Source organism: Echinops telfairi, unplaced genomic scaffold (assembly GCF_000313985.2).
Source record: "Echinops telfairi isolate 266 unplaced genomic scaffold, ASM31398v2 ScPeMD7_7457;HRSCAF=8495, whole genome shotgun sequence".
Lineage (NCBI taxonomy): Eukaryota > Metazoa > Chordata > Mammalia > Afrosoricida > Tenrecidae > Echinops > Echinops telfairi.
The window spans coordinates 8765295-8773390 of NW_022111357.1; the positions used below are offsets into that span (position 1 = coordinate 8765295).

At 41.2% G+C, this 8096-nt stretch overlaps 1 protein-coding gene across 1 annotated transcript in view; it reads right to left on the minus strand.

The window, feature by feature from the left end:
- ZMYM4 (zinc finger MYM-type containing 4) overlaps positions 1-8096 on the minus strand; it is a 192137-nt gene that overhangs the window by 173874 nt on the left and 10167 nt on the right. The window lies entirely within an intron of this gene.

Genomic DNA, 8096 nt, shown 5'->3' on the forward strand with positions numbered 1-8096 from the left:
TGGGCAGCATTGGGTTGGGATGTTTTCTTGATGGGCACTTAACCTTTATATAAAACTCTCTTATACATGAGTTTCTGTGGATTTGTTTCTTTAAAGTACCCAGACTAATAAAGTGTTCTAGGTATTCACACACAGCCAGGAAGGCTATCATTGGAAAAATAGGCAGAGAATGTGGGTAAGCAGATAGATTACTTAGCCTTCAACAATGAAAGAAATTTCCAAACCATGGAGAAAGAGAAAAAAAATCAGAACTTCACAATAATCTTCAAATATTCCAGTTTCACTTAATACAAAGCTTCTGATGCCTAGGCTTTGCCTGGCTGATGCTATTTCTTTTACATCTTTTATCTTCCTTCCGTCTTCTTGATCCCAACTCAGCATACTTTTAAAGCTGAGAGACCAACTTTGGAATGGTTCCATAGCCAGTGAACTGTTACCATGATTGATTCCCTTTCTGTTAACCAGGTAATTGACATTAATTAATCAGGATGAGGAAAATGTTCTCTCTTTAAATTGGAGTGGAAAGAAATCCTTTTTGTTGGTTTTGTGCGGACTGAGGTGCTAAACCACTAGACCAGCTGTTCAAAAATACCATCGCTACATGGGGAAAAGATATGGCTTTCTACTCCTCTACAGATTTACAGTCTCGGCAGGTAAAGGGCAGTTTCTAACCTGTTCTATAGAAAAGCTAAGAGTCAGAATCAACTCAATGGTAGTAAATTTGGTTTATGGAGTTTACACCTAGAGCTATTCCAAAAGGTACTAAAAAATTTAAAGTAGGTCAACGTATTCCCTCAGTTCTCATTATCTTACCCATGTCTTTACCCAGAAGATTTCAATCAATAACAGCCAGGGATTCTAGGTCCTGTCTCCCTATGCCTAATTCCTGTTCTGGGAGATGCTGATACTTTACTCCAGATATCGCTGTTTCCCATTTTAACTTTGCTTGTTTTTTCCTCACATTTACTTCTGACTTCCCAAAGCTTTTGAGGGTCAACCAAGAACTAAGTAAACGAGCAATATTCAGGGAAAGAAGGGCCATTTCAGCTTCTAAATGTTGTTCTATTTTAAGAAGAAATTCTACTTGGCCAGAGGACATTGACTTGTTTATAATATACAAAAATGAAAATGACTGACAATCCCAGGTGTTCACAGAAGACAAATATAATTACAAAATTCCATGATAGAGTGTTCTTAAGACCATTTAAAACTAGGTGTCCTCAGAGTGGGTTTGAGGAAAGTTCAGTCTTCAAAACAACCCTTTAATCCTGACAGAAATCCAAAATCTCCAAAGACTTCTATTCTTTAACGTTGCTTCAGGAGAAATGTTATGTAAAATGTGGCTGAGTTGAAGAATCTAGAGGTCAGTGAGCTTTCACCCTTTCTCTATAAGAAACATGCTATCAGTACATTAATAATTCACTTTTTTAACATCTCTAAAAAAAACTGGAATATTTTAAAGAATATAATTATGTCAGTTGTAGATTTTTCTTTGATATATTAAATACCAAAATAGCTTCCAAAATTTTGTGGAATTAGAGAAATCGAGTTTTTCCATAACTTTTTTAAGCCCCTTTTTGTATGTTTCTGCTTTTAGAAAATGACTATTTGGCAGCTAAATACATGGACAGCCGCCCCTCCCCCCAGAAGAATTCACTTCAGAGGACAGCACTGAAGCTACAGCTCAGAGAGAGGGACATGCCTCATCAGAGCACAAGGGTGCAAGTGACGGGGGAGGAAGATAGAGTGGAGCATATCCTGGCCCACCAACCCTTGAAAACGATATCCCTGCTCAGAGCAGCCAATGCACAGAGAAAACCATTTGGCCGGCCCCACTATGAGATACAACATCCCTCACTGACCCATAGTCCTACAAGGGACAACACTGGAGACACAGTGTGGGAATGGCACCTAATCTGACCCCAACACAGTGAAGCAAAACACGAAGGGCGTGCAATAGAACAGCAAGGGGAGCAGAGCAATGCAGTCCCAAGAGAGTACCAAAAATTGATTTTGCGGTCGGGGCGTGGCACATCAGACTCAACCGGAAAACACTCATAAAAGTCAACAAACAGACCGTGGACTATTTACAGGCTTTTGTTGTCATTGGTTTTTTGTTGTTGTTGTTTTGTTGCTTTGTTTTGCTCTTTTTTGCATATTATTACCTCTGCAGGTCTTTCTAGAAAAGATAGGCTGGATAAACAATCTGGAGAAAACAACAGGGCCAACGGTTCCACGGGGACATGGAAGAAGGGAGGGCGAGGAAAAGGAATTGGTGTTAACAAACCCAGGGACAAGGGAACAAGTGATCCAAAATCAGTGGCGAGGAGGGTGTAGAAGGCCTGGTAGAGCAACGTAACAGAGGATGAACTGAAACACAAATGAAGGCTGAGCATGATAGTGGGACAAGAGGCAAGTAAAAGGAAATAGAGGAAAGAACTAGGAGGCAAAGGGCATTTATAGAGGTCTAAATACAGGCATGTACATATGTAAATATATATAAGATGATGGGGAAATAGATCTATGTGGATATATTTATTATTAAGTATTATTAAGTTTAGTATTAAGGTAGCAGATGGACTTTGGGCCTCTACTCAAGTACTCCCTCAATGCAAGAACACTTTGTTCTAACAAACTGGCATTCCAAGATGCTCACCCTCCCGACACAATCACTGAAGACAAAGCAGGTGCATAAACAAATGTGGTGAAGAAAACTGATGGTGCCTGGCTATCAAAAGATATTAGCATCTGGGGTCTTAAAGGCTTGAAGGTAAACAAGTGGCCATCTAGCTCAGAAACAACAAAGCCCATATGGAAGAAGCATACCAGCCTGTGTGATCACGAGGTGTTGATAGGATCATGTATCGGGCATCAAAAACAAAAAAATCATATCATTGTAAATGAGAGGGAGTGGGGACCCAAAGCTCATCTGTAGGCAACTGGACATCCCCTTACAGAAGGGTCAGGGGGAGGAGACAAGCCAGTCATGGTGCAGTGTAGCAAGGACGAAACATACAACTTTCCTCTAATTCTTAAATGCTTCTTCCCCCCAACTATCATGATACCAATTCTACTTACAAATCCGGCTAGACCAGATGATTGACATACACTGGTACAGACAGGAACTAGAAACACAGGGAATCCAGGACAGATAAGCGCCTCAGGACCAGTGGTGAGAGTGGCAATACGGGAAGAATGGAGGGAAGGTGGGGTAGAATGGGGGAATCGATTACCAGGATCTACATATAACCCCCTCCCTGGAGCACGGACAAAGAAACGTGGGTGAAGGGAGACGTCAGACAGTGTAAGACATGACAAAATAATAATAATTTATAAATTATCAAGGGTTCATAAAGGAGGGGGTGGTGGGGAAGGAGAGGAAAAAATGAGGAGCTGATACCAAGGGCTCAAGTAGAAAGCAAATGTTTTGTGAACGATGATGGCAACAAATGTACAAATGTGCTTGACACAATGGGTATGTGTATGGATTGTGATAATTGTATGAGCCCCTCCAATAAAATGATTTTTTTTTAAAGAAAATGACTATTTGGTAACTAAAAGGCATATGTCTAAAGCTAACACAAATCAGTATTTTTAAATTATTTTTTAAGTTCTGGTTTCAAAATTTTAAAAATCAAAAGGCAAAGAGAGAAATGAGAGAACACAAAATGAAATGACACAAATCATCTTTACGGGACTCCACATGATTTTTCTAAAAACCAACCAACAAACTCATTGTCATTAAGTCAATCCCCTCCTCATAGTAACTCTCTAAGAGCAGGGTAGAACTGCTTCAGTGGGTTTCCAAGGCTATAACTCTACGTGAGAAGAAAGCCTCATCTTTCTCTCAAAGAGCAGTTTGTGGTTCCAAACTGCCAACCTGGAAGCCAACACATAACCTAAAACATCATAAGGGCTCCTATGACTATACAGAAGACTTTAAAATAATAGTGTTAAATATTCTCAAAGATGCAAACCATACCACAGTGCACCAAACTATGGGGGAAACATGGCCGCATGGAGGAACGCATGAAGAGAGACAGGATTGGCCCCAAACAGAGTCAATCTGACCCCATCCCTAGCAATATTGGTGACAGAGAACATCACTAACCCAACAGGTTGGGGAGAGGGGCCAGCATGTTATGCCCACACAGAAGGAGACCAGGAACAAGAGAAAGGCACAGACAGTCTGGACCCCATGCTGGTACAACAGGCCCAGAGGACAACGTCCCTATGGAGAGCAGCTGGGACACAGAGGGGACTGTGGGGCTGACAACAGCTCTTGCAATGTCATCCCCTTACTGGAGCAGACTGTGGCAGAGGACAAATCTGGGGTCACACTGCGGGGAAGTAGTACTGTCTGAACCCCCCACAGAAGGGCGAACCAAGAAGGGAATATACCAGATCAGCAACTGAAGCAAAGCAATGCTATGAAGCCCCTTAAGAGCCCCAAAAATGGACTTCAGACTGGGAGGGGGAGATCCCTCATAAACAATGGGGAGATAGTCATGAAAGTCAGCGAAGAGACCTGGAATTGATGGACCCTTTTTCTTTTTTTTTTGAATCTTCTTGCTTCCTTTTTTCTTTTTTCTCTCCTTTTCTTCTTTAAGCGTTTTATTTTCTTTTTGTTGGGTCTATGTCATAGTTGGTTTGCCTACTTATGGTATGTACTTATGGGAAGCCAGCCCAAGGAGAACACAGCGGGACCAACGGTCCTGGGGGGTTGCAAGTAAGGTCAGCAGGGGAAGCATGCAGGGAGCAGGCAGCACCATAAACAAGAGAACAACTAGGGAATTAGAGTCAACAACAAGAAGGAGATAGAGATCCTGAGGGTGTCGGAGCAACAGCAAACTAGCTAAGAGGAAGTCCTAAGAGGCAGAAATAGGGGAAAAGTGATAGTGGGGCAGGGGGAAGGTAAAAGGAAACAGAGGAAAGACCTAGGAAGCAAAGCCATGGATAGAGGTAGAAGCATAGGTGTGTACATAGGTAAATACATTAATCCACAAAAACAGAGCTATTGGCCTATGTACATAGATTTATACGGCAATACCCTGTGGTAGTGGATGGAGTTCGGGCCTCTGCTCATATCCTCCTCCCTCAATGCAAGAACACTTTGTTCTAACAAATTGGCATTCTGAGATGCTCACCCTCCTGACACAATCACTGAAGACAAAACGGGTGCATAAGCAAATGTGGTGAAGAATGTGGATGGTGTCCAGCCATTAAAAGATATAGCATCTGGGGTCTTAAAGGCTTGAAGTTAAACAAGCAGCCATTCAGCAGAGAAGCAACAAACCCACATGGAAGAAGCACACCATCGGTGTGATCACCAGGAGTCATCGGAACCAGGTAGGAGGCATCACAAGACACAGAACAAACAAGCAAAAACATACTGTTGAGAATGAGGGAGGGCAGAGCAGAGACCCAAAGCCCATCTGTAGACAATGGAACAAGCCCCCCACAAAGGGGCCACAGGGAAGGGATGAGTCAATCAGGGTACACTAAAGCATCGATGAAACACACAATATCCCTCTGGTTTCTTGAGGCTTCCTGAGCCCCTACTATCAGGACCTCAGTGCTGCTTCTCAATTCAGACTAGACCGGAACATGTACACAGGTATAGAAAAGAGATGGGGGTCCAAGAACAGGGCTGGGAATAGCTATACCAGAAGGGTATGGATAAAGGCAGGGAGAATAAAGGAGAAAGGGGGAACCAATTACAATGATCGACACATAACCATACACCCCTCTCCAGGGGGAAGAACAAAAGAAAACACAGGGGAAGGGTGACAGCGTTGGTATAAGATATGAAATAATAATAATTTATAATCTATCAAGGGGGCATGGGGGGGAAGGGGGAAAAAATGAAGAGCTGATACCAAGGGCTCAATAAAAAGTAAATGTCTAGAAATGAATGAAGGCAACATATGTACAAGCATGCCTAATGCAATCAATGTAAGAATTGTAACAAGAGTTGTTAAGAGTCCCCAATAAAAAGAAGAAAAAAAAAGACTTAAAGTTTTGGGACGAATAACAGAAACATGGGTGAAATGAGACAATGGACAGTGTAAGATGTGAAATAATAGTAACATTTAATTGACCAAGTATTCACAAGGGTAGGAGGGTAGGGGAGGGAAGGGAAAAAAAGAGTTATTGCAAAGGCTCAAGTAGAATATGTTTTGAAAATGATGATGGCAACATATGTACAAACATGTTCAACACAATTGATGTATGGAATGTTACACGAGTTGTAAGAGCCCCCAATAAAAATGTTTTTAAAGTAAAAAAATTAAATAAATATGCTCGAAGATTTTGTTAAATATCAGAAAATCAATAAATAGGAAAAATATCAATAGAAGTATAAAAAGAAATCCTTTTTACTACTTGAAATTACACTAACTAAAAAAGATTATACTAACTAAAAGAAAACTATCACTAGAGGCAAAACACCAGATTTAAGATAATAGGAAAAAATATGTGAATCAGAAAACAACTAAAAGTACTGAGTCTGAAGAGGAAAGACACAAAAAAGAAAATTAAACAGACCTATAAAATTACATGACACCATCAAGCAACCCAACATGTATATTAACAAGAGGTCCAAAAGAAGTGAGAGAAAAGTATAAAAAGCATATCTGAAGAAATGACAAAAAGATCTTCCCAAATTTGACAAAAGACATCAATTTAAACATCGAATAAGTCCCATGAACATCAAACGAGATAAATTCAAAGACATTCACCCTACGGTACTGTGTTGTTAAATTCTCAAAAACTAAAAATAAAAAGGAAATCCTGAACTCAACAAAAACTAAGTGAATCTGGCCTCTACCCTAGTTACGTTGACGCCACTCCCCACAAGAATGCACTCAGAGGACAGCACTGAAGATACCACCCAGGAAAGTGGCAGGTCTGCCCTGACCACGAGGAATTCTGAAAATAGACTTTGGACTCAGGGGACAGAGCTTGGCACTGCATCAGACCCGATGGGAAAACATGCATAAGGGTCAGCAGACAGACCTGAAACTATTCATAGGTTATTTTTTGTTTTCTCTTTTCTTTTGCTTTTTTTTTCATGTCTATCTACATAAGATAGGCAAGATAAGCAATCCCTCCAGAGGAGAAAACAACAATGGGACCAACTGGTGGGGGGGGGATAAAGAAAATGAAAGGAAATAAAGAAAAGAACTAAGAGGCAAAAGACATTTAAAGAGGTATAAACATGGAATGTACATATGTAAATAATTCATATATAATGATAGGGATATGTCATATGCATGTATTTATAAGGTTAAGTATTAAGGTTACAGACAAACATTGGGCCTCTACTCAAGTCCTCCCTCAACATAAAAACACTTTGCTTTAAAAACCTGGCATTCTGTGACGCTCACCTTCCCAACACTCTCACTGATGACAAAATGGGCATAAACTACTGTGGTGAAGAAAGCTGACGGTGCCCAGCTATTAAAAAATATAGCATCTGGGGTCTTAAAGGCTTGAAGTTAAACAAGCGGCCATCTAGCAGGGAAGCAACAAAGCCCACAAGGTGTTGACAGGATCAGGTATCAGGCATCAAAAGAGTCAAAACAAACAACTATTTTGATGTGAAGGAGGTGGGTAGGAATGGAGACCCAAAGCCCATCTGTAGATAAAGGGACATCCCATCACGGTCACAGAAGGGTCACGGGTAAGGGCAAAGCCAGCCAGGATGTAGAATAATAGCACAGGTGACACACACAGCATTCTAGTTCTTTAATGCTTCCTCCCCGCCCCCACTTTCATGACCCCAGTTCTACCTTACATATCCAGCTAGACCGGATCATGTCCACTGGTACAGATAGGAGCTCTCGACACACAGAACCCAGGGCAGATAAACAAACCCCTCAGCAACAATAAGGGAAGTAGTAATAACATGAGGGGAGGGGGGGGGAGAGGGAGAAAAGGGGAACTAATTGCAGTGATTGACATATAACCACCTCCCCAGGAGGGTGGACAACAGAAATGTAGGTGATGGGAAATAGTGAATGGTGTTAAGATATGAAAATCAGAATAATTTATACATTATCAAGGGTTCATGAGGATGGGAGAGTGGGGGAGGG